Raw genomic sequence first — 18,844 nt, 5'->3', positions numbered from 1 at the left:
ATACTTTCTCCCTCTTTCTCTGGTCCATATAATATAGCCGTGCAGGCACGCCGTAATTCAGTTTTACTGGCTGAAATGGGAGTTGCACATCACTCTCCACCACTCGCTTATTGACTTTAAACCAATTTAAACTGCCACCCGAGACACACTTCCTTGGAAGCAAGTTTCGTTGACATCTGCTCCTGAGACAAATTACTTGGAAGGGTGCCACCGTTTGCAGCGGGGCTTGTTTTCGAGTAACCAGGAGGGGGGGGGGGCGTAACCACGTGATAAGCACATTTACTTGGAAGAACGTGAGACTCAAAAGAGGGGGATAGGATCAGGATTAGGGCCAAACCTTTCTGCTTAACTGCCTGATGGATCGAGTGTGGATATTTCTGAAGCGTTTGAATTGGAAAGTCTCCCATGATTAGAAAAGACGGGGACATTCATTCTGGATTACTGTCGTTAAAGTGAGACACCAACTAGAGTTTTCCAAGGAGTGTAAAGTAACTTTTCCAAACACACGCGCACACGCCACGGTTTCCTTTGTACTCCGCAATCCTTTTTTTTTGGGGGGGGGGCATATCAGGTATGTCCTCTGATGTCTTCCTTCCTCCCCCTTCAAACGTCTGCTACATAAACAATCAAGCTTGTAATTACTTGCTAATTTCATTGTGGTTGCTCTGGAGAGCTTCTAACGTTTTGGGCCCTATTGTCCACTCATTATGTTTCCAGAAGCTTTCTATGATGGCTCGGCTGGACTTTGTCCAGTCTGTAACCAATAAAGGAAATTTACAACCTTGACACATAGGGAACCCGTCTCTCCCTTCGCCCGCCCCGTCCTCGGCCGGTGTCAGAGAAGAAAAATGGAGAGGCAAAGGTGTCTCCGTCTTTCTCACCACTCCGTGGCTCTCCATAAAGCATCGGAGAGAAGCGGGAGATGAGACAGGAAAGGCACAAAGGGATTCACGTCCCTGGCCCAAAAGAATACAGTTATTTTGTTTGTTATTTAAAGATGGCCAGTAAATCATTCCTCGCCTTCCTAAAGACACTCCTCGGAGTTCCTTTATTTAAAGCGTTCCGTCAAAACCAAGGGAAGAAGAAGACATGGCAGCAGTTTCCATCGGAGGTGGATTTTTGCAGCATTGTTGCCCGGATCTTAGGCATACTGACTCTCAAGTCAGTCCCACTAGCTTCAGTGGCCAAATAAATAAATACATAACCTCCCCCAGTTTGATTCTATGCAGGGTTTCTCGAGAGTAACGGCACCTAGAATTACTCTCCCCCAAACTCGAATAGGCCATCCGGGCTCCGAAGGTCTAACACCTTCGCCAGATCAGTGTTTCAAGCTTTCAGGGAAAGACACGATCAGAATCGATAAATAGACAAAATATTCGCGACTGGTACCAACTGAAAGCGGCCAGTTCCAGAGTCATTCCGAATGCTGATTTGCCTTGGCCGGTTTCTTTAAGGAAAGCTCTCCAGCGGCCTCTTTATCTTGATTCGAGAACATACATATTCGACTGCAGTTTCTTGAAGTCTGAGTTCGAGGCTTCCGTTTAAACAGCAGCAATACTTGTCATCCCCATCCCAAGCAGGTTTCCTTGGTTTCCGGAGCCCAGATTTCCAAGCAAGGGTGACTAGACCTAGCGGAGCAGTCCAGGGAGGAGCGACATCTTGTCAAACGCCGTGATCTTTCGTGCGTTTCTTTAAGAATTAGCCCCAGCGAGCTCAGTAGGACTGAGTACACGAGCGTAGTATAAGGCTAAAGGCTCCCCCAGTGAATTAGCTGGGAGGCAAAAATTCCGCCATAATAACATGTGTTTTATGTAATATTCATATTCACTAAGTGTTGGGATTCTTTTTTGAGAAAGTCAGCAGAGTATTAAGAGACTGAGTCCATGGTGTGTTTTAAAGTATAAAAGTTTACTATAAACCTAACATGGGAAAAAGGTGCACAGGATATAAAATAACAAAGAGCTAATATGTCTACATCCTTACAGCTAAAAGGTAAAACGGGAAGAGCCAAATGGCGTCTCCTTCTCTAGTCAGAACAAAGAACGGGAGGAGAAACCAATATGCTAAATACTTGACACCTTGGTTTCCAATCAGACTAGCAAATTAGCTCCAAAGTTCCCGGGCATTCTCTTGTCTTAAACAGATTGGTTACAAACAAACATGTGACTTAACAAACATAATTAACCCTGTAAATACTGAAGTGTTTTGACTTGTAACACCCAACACCCCTTCTCAAGTTATAACACTGAAGTCATGCAAGTTCAGTCTTTCACTAGAGTCTCAAACTTCTTCTTCTTGAGTGGCTTGGTGAATATGTCTGCGATAATCTCCTCAGTAGGACAGTATTGGAGTTCAATCAGTCCTTGGTCTTGCAGGTCTTTCACATAGTTACATTTGAGAGTGATGGTCCTATTCTTGGATTTGGTGCTCTCACCTTTGCAGATAGCGATGCAAGCTTGATAGTCTTCAAACAGTATTATTAGTTTTGGTTCATCTATTCCAAAGTCTTTCAGTAGATGAATAATCCAGTAAAGTTCATAGCTGCACTGATACACATTCAGCTTCTGCGGTAGAGATAGCTACAACAGATTGCTTTTGACTAGTCCATTCAATCAAACTGTCTCCATAGTAGAACAAGTATCCACTTGTAGATTTGCCATCAGGTGTGTCTTTGCCCCAGTTGGCATCCATAAATCCAGTCAGTCTTGGGTCATCACAGGCTGAGATTTTAAGTTTGTTGTCCAAAGTTCCTATTAGATATCTTGCCAGTCTCTTTATAGCTTTCCAGTCATGGATAGTTGGTGAGCTGGTCTTTCTGCACAACAGTCCAACAGCTGAAGTTATATCTGGTCTGCAGATTGTGCTCAAGTATAATAATTTTCCAATTTGGGATCTGTATTCATGGTTGTCTTTAAGTCGTGGTCCATCTGTATTCTTGAGGTAATCCTTTTCAAGAGGAGTGCTCACTGGTTTGGGGTGTTTCATTCCCACGGATTCAATAAAGTCCATGATCTTTTGCTTTTGGCTCAAAAGAAAACTTCCATCCTCAATTTTTTCCATTTGTATTCCAAGGTAGTACTTTATGGGTCCTAATTGTTTGACTTAAAGTTCTTTGTTCAGTTCGTCTGCTATTTCTTGTACATCTCCTTGGTCTTGACAACAAATAACCAAGTCATCAACATAAAGGAGTATGTATTGATATTGTCCATTTTTAGGTCTTGAGAACAAGCAAGGTTCTGCTGTTCCTTGTTGAAAGTTCTGTTTTTGTAACAGCTTCGTCAGTTTGTCATTCCATGCTTTCGCTGCTTGTTTTAATCCATAAACACTTTTGTTGAGTTTGCACACTAGGCCTTCTTGTCCTTCCGTTGAAATTCCTTCTGGTTGTTCCATGTAGATTTCTTCAGTCAGGTCTCCATTGAGAAAAGCAGTTTTGACATCCAAATATTCAATATGCATGCCCCTTCAGGCTGCTATGTTTAGAAGTGTCCTGAAGGATGTGTAGCTTACAACAGGTGCAAAAGTATCAGAAGAGTCTATTCCAAATTTTTGTGAGAAGCTCTCTGATGCAGGTGGTTGATTGACTTCCTTCCAGGTATAAGGTTCCTTCACTGGTTTTATATTTGCACAAATTTCATATCTTAGTGGTGGTACTTCTTTGTTATTTCTTGCTGATTGTCTCACAGTGGTTGGTTCCCCTTCTCTTGGCGTAGCCTCTCCTGGTTCCCTTTCTGAGCTGGAACTCTCTTGTGGAGATGGACTTGCCTGTTCACAGGTGGTCTCTGCAGATTGCCAAATGAACAAGTCGTTGAAGGAGACTTCTGTAGATTCCTGAGTAGCAGGTTGCACTGTGGACTCAGCTGGCTTAGAAGTTTGTAGGATGTTGCTTTCATCAACATGTACCACATTGCATTCCTTAACTGTGCTTATGCCATAATTCAAAAGGACTTTTATTTGTAGTTTTTGATGGAACTCTATTATGAAGGTAAACGGCTGTATTGACTGCTTCAGCCCAAATATTTTCTGAAAGTCCAGATTGCATTAACATAGAATGCACCATTTTTTGAATGGTTCTGTTTAAGCGTTCTGCATTTCCATTTTGTTGTGGTGAATAAGGAATTGTAGTCTTATGTTCAAATCCTTCTTGTTGCATGAATCTTTGGAACTCCCCGCCACGGTACTCTGTGCCATTATCTGTAAACAGTACCTCTGGCGCTTTTCCAAACTTTTTTTAACAGCTGCAACATAGCATTTAAACTTTTCAAGCACTTGACCTTTGCTTTTAAGCAGGTATATATAGACATATCTGGATTTTGCTTCCATAAAACTGACAAAATACTTGCTGCCTCCAGCAGCCTCCTTTATTGGACCAACAAGATCTAAGTACAAAATCTCCTCCTTATTCCAGCGGCATGATGCAGCCCTTCGCGTAGAGCAGCAGAAAAACAAAACTTCTCCTCCCCTTCTGTCCTGCCTGCAACAAGGCTAGACAAGCTCAAGAAAGAGGAAACACTTTTCTCTGCTCCCACTTAATCCAGAAAACGTTTTTTTAAAAAAAATCGGCTGTGCTATTCTTAAAAGTTTCTAAGTAATCTCATACACACATGGTCAGCTCTGCTCAGAAAGGGACAGATCTGGGCTCCCATAACCTTTGCTGGGATTCTTTTTTGAGTAAGTCAGCAGAGTATTAAGAGACTGAGTCCATGGTGTGGGAAAAAGGTAAACAAGATATAAAATAACAAAGAGCTAATATGTCTACATCCTTACAGCTAAAGGGTAAAACGGGAAGAACCGAATGGCGTCTCCTTCTCTAGTCAGAACAAAGAACAGGAGGAGAAACCAATATGCTAAATACTTGACACCTTGGTTTCCAATCAGAATAGCAAATTAGCTCCAAAGTTCCTGGGCATTCTCTTGTCTAAACAGATTGGTTACAAACAAACATGTGACTTAACAAACATCATTAACCCTGTAAATACTGAAGTGTTTTGACTTGTAACACCCAACACTAAGGAAGGCTTCTTTTGTTTTAGACTAGTTTCTGAACCAGCGAGATGTTCTTTGCTAACGTTAAGGCTAAGGCTCTCCTTTGGCTGCAGATACAATACACCATGGGTTACTTGTTGACATGCAACCTCATGGTTGAGAACTAGGCTACTATACAGGGTCAAACTGTTTCAGGCTTGCAAAAGGCGGTGGGATTCTAGCGTAGCCTGTAGTTTGTGATGTGGCTGGCATATGGGGGAGCGGTGGCGCAGGTGGTTAAACCGCCTGCTGGTAACATCTGCAAACAGCTGCTACAGCTGTTCAAATCCACTGCGGTCAGAGTGAGCACCTGGCCCTAGTCCCAGCTCCCGCCCACCCACCCAGCAGTTCAAAATATCATCAAGACGTGAGTAGATAAATTGGGTACCTGCCTTAGATGGCAGGGAGCACCCTTCCCCTTCAAATTGGGCTGGTGGAGCATTGGCGGCGAGGCGAGATGGAGAACAACAACAGCATCGGCGGCAAGCAGCAAGATGGCGACCGGGTGCAACATCGGCAGCAATCCAGACGTCGGCGGAGGGTGGAGTCAGGAAATGCAGGGAGAGCATGAGGCGCAGGTGTGGGCGGAGCCTTGACGGAAAGAGCCGAAGCCGCGCCAATGTGAACCAGGCGCCGAATGGCTCTTTCAACCGCAGCTGACGCCGAGGGTCGCAGGAGGAGAAGGAGGAAGAGCCGGAGGGAGCCGTGCCAGCAATGGGCCGAGGGGCCAAATCATGAGTAAGAAGAACGATAGCTCCATCTACAGGATGCCGGTAGGGCAGTCTCCACCCCAATTAAGTTGTGGCCATAGTTAGGGATAATAGAGTAACTGTAAGCCGCTCATAGACCCCTTGGGGGCTTTGAGCGGGGTAGAAGCCAAAAGAAGAAATAAATATTAGAAGCGAAAGGGAAAGAAAGGGACGAGCATTTGGTTGGAATTCAGGGACACTCAGTGGCACTCATTACTACCATCTCCGTGCAGGGTTCAGAGCTGCACAAAACCCTTCAGGGGCTGTCGTAGGCCTTCCGATCACATAGTGTCCCACTATAGTGGCTGACAAGTTCTTCTGAGTAAACCCGCTGAGCGTGCGCTTTCCTGGCTGCTATTCTAAGCACACACCCAGGTTGCATGGAAACCAGTAGGACTTCTGGTTTATAACCAGAGCACCATAGGGTAGAATTGATCAGAATAATAGATTGTGAGGTCGGAAAGAAGTCTTGGAATCCGGATCCTAAAGCTGATTTACAATTATCAGCCTTTGAACTCATGTGATGATACTGACATTATTATGATTACCATCATGACCATCATTAAGAATTGTCACAGTCAGATATTTGACTAGTGGATGGTGTCCTGCAATTTGAGATCTAGCCAAGTTCTGGGGCATTCCGGATGTATCTTCGCAGCATTCTTGCTGTTCCAAGCAGCACTGTCTTCTGGAGCTGAGCTGGTTTTATTTTCTCAAAGCCTAGAATGTCCAGGTGTTTCTTGAGACTTTTAGGAACTGCTCCTAGGGTTCCGGTGACAACTGGCAGGATGGTCAACTTCTTCCAGAGGGACTCTAACTCTATTCGTAGATCTTGGTATTTCCTGATCGTCCCCTGTCCTTTATTTTCTATTCTGCTGTCTCCTGGGATTGCAGTGTCAATGATCCAAGCCCTATTTCTCATCCCCGCCCCCCCTACAATTGTGACATCAAGGGCGTTGTGCTCCAGGTATTTATCTGTTTGCGATCAGAAGTCCCAAAGATGATGATGATGATTCTCCTCCTCCTCCTCGGATCGCTTCCTGAGGCAGTCCCCCTCTTGTATTCTCCTGCTCTTTCGCTCAGATTTCTGGCGGCGCCGGTGTTTTAGTCCCTGGCATCTCCTTCCTCCTTCTACTCGGCTGTTCCCAAATCCCCGAGAAGGGCAACAGGGCAGCCCCGCCAGCCGCTCAGGTCAGAGGCTGCAACTCCTTTCCGGCGCTGTGTTTGTTTACGAGGAGGCAGAGCGGAGGCTTTAATGACGTCCCCTGCCTCTCACCTGCCCGCGCACGGAGGCCTCTCTCTCGCTCCTTCCTTTGGCGAGCGGTCGCCAGGCAGTTCTCGGCGACCTCCTCATTGTTTGGGGGGACTACATACCTGGCATCTGGAATCGCTAGGGGGAGGGAAGCGGGATCCCGTTAAGGCCATCCCCAATCCATTCGATCCATTCTGTGCCCTATAGCAAGGGCTTCGGTGTCTCCCCCCCTCCCCCATTGTTCAGGCGCTGGGATTCAGGCAGCGGTGCCGTGGGGGTGGGTGCCTGACAATCTGCAGTGGAATCAAGGGCCTGACTTCTTATATCATCAGCAGCCCTGGCTCCTTCATAGAAAGGATGGGGACAGAAATCCTTCCACTTTAAAGCATGAGGACCCCCCCAAAAAACAAGGCCATTCAAGATCCATCCAGAGTCCCACGCTGTCCCTAAACACTGACTGTAGTCCCAGGCAGAAGGTCCTTTTGGCAGATGTTTTCACAGACTGCTTTAAGCACCTGCTGCAGTATGCGGCCTAGGCTTTAAGGTACACCTTGATTGATTGTTCCACCGCACTGAAATTCCTGGTAGGAAGGGGCTCTGGAGAAAGCCAGAAGAGGGGAGCAGAGCATTCTTCCCTTGCTCCTTTTGCATCCCAGCATTATGGCTGATTGGGGACAGAGGAGAAGCTGGGCTCACAGCGAGTTAAAAGCTGAAAGACAACGCAAATTCAAGTCCTCCTACTCCAGATGCTTCTGTTCTTGGCAAGTTCCGAGCATCCAAAGCATTTGGGGCACAGTTCCCATGGAAACGGCATCCTTTCCTCCAAAGCAATCTACCTGAAGGCCTAGAGACAATGAGAAAGAAAGAAGATGGCCTTTTTGAAGCCGTTTACTTACAGAAGGGACTGGAAATTACTTCTGGCAGAGACTTTCAAACTCAGTCTGCAAGAAAGGCTATTCTGCCCCCATCTGAATGTTTCTGCAAAAGTCCCATCTGTTTCTGTGAGGGAGAATGCCATCCCAAGCAAGGAACTTCTGAATAACGGAATGCAATAGGCTTAGGCAGAAGGGTTTGACCTTCCTGGGAACCCTGGCAATTATAGTTTATCTGGAGGTTAGCTCACAAAAACTACAATTTCCAGGGGTGGGGTTGGGAAAACATAACCCAGTTTAGTTTTCTAGAAATTTGAAAGAATACCTACACCACAAGTCTGATACTGGTTTAATAGAAATGGCTGCTCTTTAGGGAGCAAAGGAAATTGCCTAAAAAGTGTTATTTGGCCATGTAGTAGTCAGTGATCTAAACTTCTATTGGAATTTTAAGCTATCTGTTCCTACAACATACAGCTTTTGTTCTGTGGTTCCAGCAGACAGAAACACCTAGGACCAAGGGCATAGACTTTACAGGTTGTTTTTTTTGGGGGGGGGGTGCTAGGCCAGAGATGTTGCTATGGTAGGTCCTTAAAAGAACCAGGGGCCAAGTGACATCATAGAGAGGAGCCAGTGACATCACAGGGAGGGGCCTCCATTGGCACTATCTGTGGAGGCAGGCCCATGGAGGAGTTAGGGAGGGGCTTCCCAGAAAGTTAAGGGGTCCAACAACACCCCTTGGGTAGGCCAAACCTAGGAAAACCTGTGAGTTGGCCAGTGGTTATTGTGGTATCTCAGAGATCTCCTGCTGTGTCTTGTTTTTGAAATTCACCTTCAGAATAGTCACTTTAAGGTCTGCAAATATATATACCATGTGCATAGGAGAAACTAATCGTCACGAATTTGATATTAAGAAAGGCAACACAGAAAAGCCTGTAGGGGAACATTTTAAAAGTTTTTCTCGATGTTCATTTACAGGGTTCTTGTTTCTGCCTTATTTATAAGGGTGACTTGGTACTGAAATTTACTAAATTATGGCATCACAGATGCCTTCCTTTGATAAATGCATGACTGAAGTCTCTGAGCCAGGGCAGAATACCAAACAGTTGCTGTGCACTCAATTTCTGAGGAATGTACAGAGTTCAGACTAGTAGCAATCTTCCTCTCACTTCTCACATATGAGTACAAGTACGTGTTGAAGGAATTCAGTACAGTGCCCATAGCACACAGACATTCAGAAGAAAATATTAACAAAAACCACATGATTAAGTTTATGGGAAATGACTGCATTCCTGTGCGTGGTTAATTTTTGCTCTTTAGGTTCAACTTGCAAAACATGCTTGGCTTCAGCAAATGATCTTCAGACAGCTGAAATACAACTTTAACTTTTATTTAACAATGCAAACTGTTTATTTACATTTTTTAAAATTACAATAAAATCAAATATTCTCTTAATCCCCTATTACTCCTTCTCCTGCTCCACAAGCATCGTCTCCTGCCATATCCCACCTATCTTCCCCAATTTCCCTTCATCTCCCCACCCCAATGTGTTGATGATTACTGGCAAACCTCTACAGATTGCCTCATCTAAGTACAACCCACTTGTTAAGATGTAACAATTCAAAAAACCTATTGAATGTGTTTGTTCTAATTGATGTTCTTTGAATGAACTCATGAATTATAACTTTAAGATCAATTTCCTGAGAGATCTGTTTATGTCCATGAAGAAGAGCCATGTGATCGAGCCTTACCTGTCTCATGCCTGACCGTAGAAAGGTCTTTATTCTACAAAAGCATGAGAATGACCTTTCTGAGGTGCAGGAGGAAACAGGTATGGTAAAGCCTATTCTGATAAGTTTATCTAATTCTGGTAGTAGCTGATGCAGACTTTTTCCTTGTTTTCCACTGAACAGATCAATCGTATCACAAAGAGCTAAAAGTTTAGCGTTCTGCTCCCTTGCATTATCCAAAAAACCCTATATTTAGGTCCTTGACAAATATGTGCAAATGTCTGCTGGGACAGGCTTGCCTGGGTTGTGCAGGTAGGGTGTATTCTTTGCAACTTCTAACTTTTTGTAATGGCATTTCATATTTGCCAGAATGTTTTTATAGCTTTTTATTCAAACAACCACATGCAAAGTAAGCCACAACAATACTATTATGTGCTTGAAACCAGTTCATGTTAGCTGTGGCTGCCTAGGTGGTGAACAATTGCCAATACACACCTACTTGACCAACTCTTTAGTGTGTAGATATGGGGTGGCCAAACATGCTTAATGCAAGAGCCACATAGAATAAATATCAGATGTTTGAGAGCCACATGACATGAACGAATATTACAAACATGTTTTTATTGGAAAATATACACATTTGCATTTTATTAACATTAAATGAGACTGCCAAAAATAAAAACAAAAGAGATAAAAATAGATATTGATAATGATATTTATTTGTCCAATGATATTTATAGGCTGGGGGGAGCTTTGAGAATGTATTTAAAGCTAAAGTTGCTTTCTTTCTCTGCTCCCCCCTGCCTCAAGCCTACCCAGGAAGGGGAGCACTGGCTGGGGAAGGAAAGACTGATTGGGGAGGCATGCCTCCCCTTTGCTTCCCGAGCCACCCTGCCAGGAGCCACACAATATGTGTGAAAGAGCCACATGTGGCTCCCGAGCCACAGTTTGGCCACCCCTGGTGTAGGTGAAGATGGGTAGTTGTTGGGATTTCTGCTACCATTTGCTGGGATTTTTATTTAAGGTCAATGGATGCATTCCGAACACAAGAGCCACACTTTGTTAAAGAAAAATATCTTTACTAGAAAAACAAAATAAACATGGGAATGGTACTTTGGATAAAAGAAAATAAAAGTTACATACTTGCATCTACTCTAGAACATGCTAACAGCTACATTGCTAAAGATGGTTCCTTCTCCTTCCTCTCTGTTAGAGAACTTCCTCTTTGCTTCCTTCTCCTTCCTCTCTGTTAGAGAACTTCCTCTTTGCTTCACACAAAGGCCATTAACTTTTTGAATACACGAATCCTAGATCAAAGCATTTCTACAAACAAGGTGTTAGTTGACCAATACAAAGGTTACAGGTCACTTAATTAGAATAAACATCTCCCACAAACTTTCCGGCCATTGAATGCATTACAGAATGTAACATCCTGTTTGCTAACAAACATTTAACTCTATAATGGCTGAAATGTAAGCAACTTGTAACTCCAACAGTAGTCATCTTAGTCTGTCTGTTGCAATAGAAAAGAGTCCAGTAGCACCTTAAAGGCTAACTAAATTTACAGGAAGGTATGAACTTCCCTGAGTCACTGCTCGCTGTATCTGAAGAAGTGAGCACAATTTTTGCTAGTCTTTAAGGTCCTGCTTCTTTAGATTGTAGACATTTTAAAAAGAATGCTTAACAGGCTTTCTGGGGCCCTTAATTAACTTTTAAAAAGAATTGGTTCAACATCCACTTCAGCAAATGTAGAAAATCACAGGCTTAAAGAAGGCATAAAATACCTATCTGCCAAAAGAATCCCCAAATCCTATAGAAATAGGTTTGTTGTAGTTTTGAAAGTGGTACTCAGCTTGCCCCCCCCCCCATTTCTTCTCTAAGCATTAGCTAGTTGGTTGCCCCTTTGAAACTGTACCATACCATTTTAGGTAACAGCAAAATGAAGAGCATGAACATGTACAGAGTACACATTCCTTGCTAATGTTCTCTCTGCGCCACAGAGGGCAAAAGGATTTTTTTTTTAAAGGCCTCTGATCTGCACCCCCCTGCCCATCTTGCTCATGCATATGGGATTTCTCATTGCTTCAGTCCAGCACCCAGGCTGCCATTTTAGGAACTGTCATTTTCTTCTATAGAAACCACCTCACCTTTAAAAATGAAATGGAAATTGAAAGAAGAGTTTCGGAGTGGCTTAATCAGCCCCACACCCACTACCATGAAAAACAACAACAACTGTTCTCAATCAAGGATATATAGACCCATCGCACATCCAGCAAAAAGCAACAACAGAACCAAGCAAGCAAGCAAGCAAGCAAAACTATTTCAACAAGAAAACACAGGTCCTACCCTTCCCCAGTGTTCTGTTCCCAAAATACAATGTAATGGTAACATAACTGAAAAGTAAAATAAAGTAGAGACTCACTTTCCCCCAAAAATATAATTGGAGCCAAGCAAGTATGTTGGGCCCAACAGCAGCCTTGCAGTCTGACTGCTACATCGAAAGTGGGTGGAGCCCCTCCAATTGGATGCCTCCTGTTATAATTGGGGGAATTTAGCTTAAAGGTGACCAAAAGCTAAGAGAGAGTGGGCAACTGCAGGATCTCCACCAAAATTTACAGGGATTGTTCCATGAGAGAGAGAGAGCTCTCAAAATAAACAGGCTGATGGTAAAATAAATAGTATTTTTATTGAAAAATAAGAAATGAGAAACAAAACACACATTTAGGCATGCTATAACACATATACACTAGCTAAGGAAATAGAAAGAGGAAAAGGGAACAGAAAGTGGGGTTTGCTGAGGGTAATTTACCAGTCTTGGAAAGAAATGGTCCACAGAGAGAGATGCAAAACGCCTGCATTTCAGGGAGAAGAGGAGAAGAGAGGACCCACGGGGGTGGGGGGGTGCAGTATGGTGCCCAGAACACACACACATACTGCGGTTTGGGTGCTTTGGTGCAGAGTGACGTATGTGCCCGAGATCAAAACCCTGGTGAATTTGCCAGATGAAAAACAATGGAGGTGAGAAAACCTTTATGGTTTTCTCAGGAGATTTGGCTTTCCAAGGAGATAACCATCAATGAAAAGATTTGTAAATGCTCCTTGGTTATTTTTCCATAGATGTAAATGTCACTTGATGACCCCTTGATTGTGGAATATTGCTTTATTGGGGCAAATACATGGAAGGAAAGAACAGGTGTGAAAAGGAAGTTAAAAGGAGCAGACACTTCCTTGGAGGAATCTTTGTTCTTATGCCTCTCTTTTAAGGTATTGAGGTGAAGGTTGTCAGAAGGTCATACCCTTATCATTATGCCTACCCAGACTCTACCTCCATGCTTACATCAGGTTGGCCTGCTTTTTCTGATCAATTTAATCTGAAAGTCTGGAGCAATATTGAAGAAGGGTGCTTGTCTTATTCTTCCTGATGCCAACTACTCCTTCCATTAAGAGGAGGGTCTGACTACTAACACTAGTTAGGGTTAAGTACTAAGCTAAGGTCTTTTAAGGCAGCGTATGAATCCTTTTTTATACAAAATTTTATTTTTTATAAATTTAAACAGAACAGAAAAAGGAAAATAAAATAAAAACCATTTCACAACTATAATTACATCAAAAGAAAAAGAAAAGAAAGTAAACACATAATATAATAAACAATTATATTGTAAATGGTATTGTAAAAATGATATTGTAAATATGATAATGGCAACCATTTTTTTACTATGTCTTCTTGTGATCAAAGATTATAATTTACTCTCCATCTTCCCCTTCTGCCTCTGTTTTGTTGCCAAATTACTACTGTGATCTGCAAAGGTTTTTGGTTGTATCTTTGCACTCTCTAGATTAACAGCTAAGGTTTTGGATATCCAACATATATCAGTCCTTGAATATGTTTGGTGTCTGTCGGGAAAGAAAGTATAGTCTCTAGTATTCAGATTATTGATCCTCCAAGCATCTTCCAATTGTAATGTTTCCATATAATTAAACACATTTTTGGGAAGCTTGCTTTGTTTGGTTTTTTGGATCCATTACTCCATTCAAGTCTCTGAAGATCATTATCTCTCCTTCTTGTAAATCTAAAATGGATTGGAAAACATTTTCATAATTTTTTTCTTTTGCATTATTTGGGGTATATATTGTTGCTAGTGTGTAAATCTTGCCTTCCGGGAGCCTGGTTTTCAGAATCATATATCTTCCTTCAGAGTCTCTTAAATCTTCTGTAACATTTATTTGTAAATTGTTTATATAAACCATGACTCCTTTTTATTATAAATTCTTAATAAACACACAAATACACACTAGCTAACAGGAACAAAGCCCCAAAGAATCATGGATATTGTAATATGATACAACATGAAGGGTGAGCAGTCCTGTACTTCGGCTGCCATGGTAACTGGGTCCCTCATGTGAGTTTGTCATCATTGCCTGGCACTGGTTGCCCAGGAGAGTCTCAGCCCCTCCATGGCAAATCTGGGGGGTTCGAACCCCCCAAAGTTTACACCTATGCCTAGGACTATTGGTCACTGTTGGTTGTTGGTCCTGGCTTGGATGCTAATAGGAAGCAGTAGTGAAAAGAGGGAATTTAATGTTAGGCATTACAAATTGGGGTAGACCCTGGGATTCCTGGAGGAGAAACAAGGTAGAAATTCCACCCCAAACCCAATCCAGAATTCCCTAGTGGGGGGAGTGAGCAGGCTGATTTCTCCTCCCCACTTTTTAAAACTGACCCTCAGTTGAGCTCAATATTTGGTCCTTTCTTACTAAGCAGGTTTTAAACGATCTTTCCCCCCTTTTAGTTAATCTACAAAGGCATATGCACTTTCCAACTGGATTTTGCCAGTTCACACAGTTAAAATCCAGTTGGGAAGTGCACTTTAAAGTGAATTATTTAGTGTGTGTGACTGCAGCTGCAGTCTAACCAACCTCACAGAGTTGTTGTGAAGACAGAATGGAGGAGAATGAATGAATGAAAGAACATGCAACAGATATAACTCAAGAGAAATGGACAGACATCTGTGCAAAACTCAAAACCACTTTGAGATCCTCATTTGCATTTTATTAGCCTGAGGACTTTATTGCTTTTGTTAAAGGTAGAATAGCATTTTAATACAATTTTAAATCTGGCGTTTCTCTTTGATTCTTTATCTTCTAAACTCAGGTTTCTCTCTGCAACCCATAAGTGATATCCCCTAATCTCCATATGTATCTATGGTTCCTTTGCATTATAGGGACATTGTGAACTTTGCTGAGAACAGGTTCAGCCAGTAAGCATGCCATGTTTAGCAGCCATGATCACCTGTGAGCTAATCCTCAGACCTGTTCCATCTACTGCCATCTGAGTCAAACAGCTATTAAAAACCTTTGTGGCTGCACAGTAACTATGGTGATGGAGTTTCATTTCTGTGTATTGAAGGTGCTTTTGCATCTGCACAGTAGATTCTTACCAGGGTCATGGTTGGTAGGGTCCAGTAATTAAAAGATATGGGAGGAGAATGACACCTCCCACAAGAGTCTATGAAAATGTGCATGTGCAAGATAGCCTTGATAATGTAGACTGAAACAACAACAACGAGAAGAGATTGGATTTATACCCCACCCTTCACTACCCAAAGGTGTCTCAGAGCGGTTTACAATCTCCTTTCCCTTCCACTCCCCACAACAGACACCCTGTGAATTAGGTGGGGCTGAGAGCTCTGAGAGAACTGCTCATGAAAGAACAGCTCTGAGAGAACTTGTGAATAACCCAAGGTCACACCAGCAGCTGCATGTGGAGGAGTGGGGAATCAAACCCGGCTCTCCCAGATTAGAGTCCGTGCACCTAACCACTACACCAAACTGGCTCTCAAACAAACACCAAGTGGGAAGATGACTTCTTTAAAAGACACCCCCATCATTGTTTATAATTACTGGATGACTGATTGATTTGCTTATTATTTATTTATGTGATTGACCACCAAGCTGCTTGCAGTGAGACATATCTATGGGGAAGGGGGGAACTAGAACTTTCATCAGTCTATGTGAAAATGCACATGCATTAAACAATACTGGGTGTACTGTACCAGACAGTACTCTTTGAATACATCAAAAGTAACCTGACAAACTGGCTCCAACTGCTTGCAGAAAGTCAAATGATTGATGAAAAATTGGCTTTGTGTTTGCTTATGGCCAAGCTGGTTGGGATGCTCTAGTATTCCTATTTCTGTATTGCTTTCCTGTACTCTGCAGCACTCTCTCTGTGTACCTCGCAAAACACATTTCCATTGACTTTTAACTGTAGTTTTCTCAGTTACCCCTTCTCTATCTGTTTCCTCAACCTGCAGATGAGATTCTCTGCCTCTCAGTGCTTAGTCGTCTGCCACTTTCAATGCTCTCTCTTCTTTCAGTGCCACTTCTGCAAAAACCTCTTGATTTCTCTGGTAGCTTTCCTTCCTCTTTTCTATAGCTTTCTGAACCCCATGTTATCTCTTTCTCTTTGCTATCATCATAGCACCAGCTCTGTACTGCATTCTTAGGTACCTACAGGGCTATTTTTGGGCAGGAACGCACAGGAACGGAGTTCCGGCTGGCTTCAGAGTTGGCCATGCCCACTGCAGCCAAAACCTCTGTGTGTGTGGCTACAGAGGGAAGGCCTGGAGAGTGACCTCCCATGGCGACTCCAAGGCGGGTAGGCCAGGGGCCCCCCTGGAAGGATTGGGGAGGCATTTAAATGTTTCCCCATGCCTTCCCGGCCTGTCCAAAAGCCAGCTTGCATGGGCTCCCTGGAGCCATTGGGTGCCAGGGGCAAGCCAAGGGAAGGCATGGGGGTGTGACCTAATATGCTAATGAGCTTCACTGAATGGGTGTGGCCTAATATGCTAATGAGTTTCTGCTGTTGGGTGTGGCCTATTATGTTAATGAGTTCCTGCTGGGTTTTTTCTACAATAAAAGCCTTGTGTCCCTCACAGGATAAAATGGAGAAGGGGAGAATGTTGTTTCCATTGGTGTGAAAAGTGGGGTATAAATGAAGTACAGTAAATAACTAACTGAACTCTCTGCTTTCCTTCCTGTTTTTCTCTTCCTTTTCCAAACTTCATAGCTCAGTTTCCTCACCCCTTCTCTTAAATCAGCCTGTTTTTTCACTCCATTTCTTTCTTTTCTTCCATCTTATCTCTGTCCCTCCTTTGCTGATTTATGTGCTAAAGGCCATCAAAACTTTCACTCTCCCAGCAAATTCACAAAAACAAGGGCATCACAGGAGCAGGTTGGGTGTGTAGCATTGATGGCTGGTTACCAGTGAGAGGGGCAGTAATGCAGGCCTTCAGATACCAGCATACTCCCTACCCACTGCTGCCTTTTAATGGCCTTGGACAAAATTAGATTTCACATAAAGAAGGGAGAAAGGACTGCAAACGACAGGTATTTTAGATTCCTTTGTCTGTTGAATTGCTCTATGGGCCTTAACCTTGGTCAGGCTTACATTTAGATCCATCTAAGGGATATTATACAGTTAGACATGATCAATCACAATGATCAAGGAACTGGAAGATGTTCTTATGAAGAAAGGGTGAAGCATTTGGAACTTTTGATTTGAAAAAAAAGAAGAAAAGGAAAAATGTGATAGAATCATAGAATGGGAAGGAACTTCCAGGGTCATCTAGTCCAACCCCCTGCACAAAGCAGGAAATTCCCAAATTCCTTCCCCTCCCACACCCCCAATGACCCTCGTTCCATGTCCAGAAGATGGCAAAAAGCCCTCCCCCCACCTCCAGGATCCCTGGCCAAACTGGCCTGGAGAAAAATTGCTTCTTAACTTCAAAGTAACGATCAGCATTTCCCTAAGCATGTAAGAAAGGGTCACGAGAACAGAACACTGATACAACTGATAAAATTGATTGTACAGGGAACAAAGAGTATGACTTCTCAGAACATATAGTTAACATGGAATTCACTATCACAGGATCACCAAATGATTACTTGCTCAGACAGCTTCATTGAACATGTGGAGTGGAAATGCATGAATGATGCATCTATTGGTGAGCAATCATCTCTATGGTCAGTTACTGGAATGCAGATGCTGAGGCTGGTCTGTTTGCTCATGATTTCTTGAGGGCTTCTCAGACTCATCTGGCTGGTCTCTGTTGGGAACATGATGCTGGACTTGATGGACCATCGGTTTGGTCTGGGCTAGGAGCCTCTTTCTGTGTTCTTAATCCAAAAGGTAGGGCTAAGATATATACAAGGAAAAGTCTGTTCATTTCCAGGAGTTCAAAGTGCTGGTGTTAGTCTTTAAAGCCTAAGTCTTGGTGGGCCTTGGGATATATTTTAACCATTTTTTATTATTAATGTTTTAATTATTGATTTGGTTTTTCCGTTATTTTGTCTTTATTATCTCAATGTTTATTTAACTGGCAACCTATTTATCTTATGTTATTGTTCTAATCCTTGTTTTGCAAGCTGCCCTGATAGCTTTATAAATAGAAAGGTGGGGTACAAGCAAGCAAGTGTATATTAGCGATAACATAATAAAAACTAGCACATTAGCACCATCATAACCTGTCACTCAGAATGAGGAACCACCATCCTTTGCTAAAACCACTAAAGTGTTGTAGAACCCCAGTCCCCCTATAAATATGTCCACTGAACAGTAAAAAGGTCAATACGTTGAGAAAGATACTGATCTTCAAAAGTGATCTTGTACATGTTATGCACCCTAATAATGGTGCTCTGTTGCCTTCCTTAGCTGAACACTTCTCCCAGCCTGGCTCTTCCACACCTGCATGTTGATTTGTAAGTGGTTAACGATAATGTGGAATTAGTTTTTTGTTAGTGGCTCTGTCCCACATTGCCCGTTCATACAATGCTGTGGCACTCCAGTTAAAAAATACCTTAACATTCATCGATTTATGTTCTGTTCTCACTAGGAATGTGTGTCTGGAAATGTACACATCAAGCTTTGTTTCCACTTGTCATTGGCAACTGTGCTATTGTTGCACTTTAGCGGTCATTCACAACTTGATTAGCACATCTGGACAAGCCAATTCAGTGGCAAGCAATGACTGTGGTACAAGAGCAGCTCGTATCCAAGGAAAGGTCCACGAACACTTGTTCACAAATGCTTGAAACCCAGACTAAACGATTTCCAGTGCTTGGGAAAGTTTAGAAACCTTGCAGCCTCATTGTTTCTAAACTCATCTTTCCCATATTGATTTCTTGAGCAGCAGGAGGAGCTGGAGCTGCCCGGGAAGTGAT

The sequence above is a fragment of the Gekko japonicus genome, unplaced genomic scaffold (genome assembly GCF_001447785.1).
Source record: "Gekko japonicus isolate JY-2015 unplaced genomic scaffold, Gekko_japonicus_V1.1 scaffold523, whole genome shotgun sequence".
Classification (NCBI taxonomy): domain Eukaryota; kingdom Metazoa; phylum Chordata; class Lepidosauria; order Squamata; family Gekkonidae; genus Gekko; species Gekko japonicus.
Note: the sequence above shows the minus strand (reverse complement) of the source record.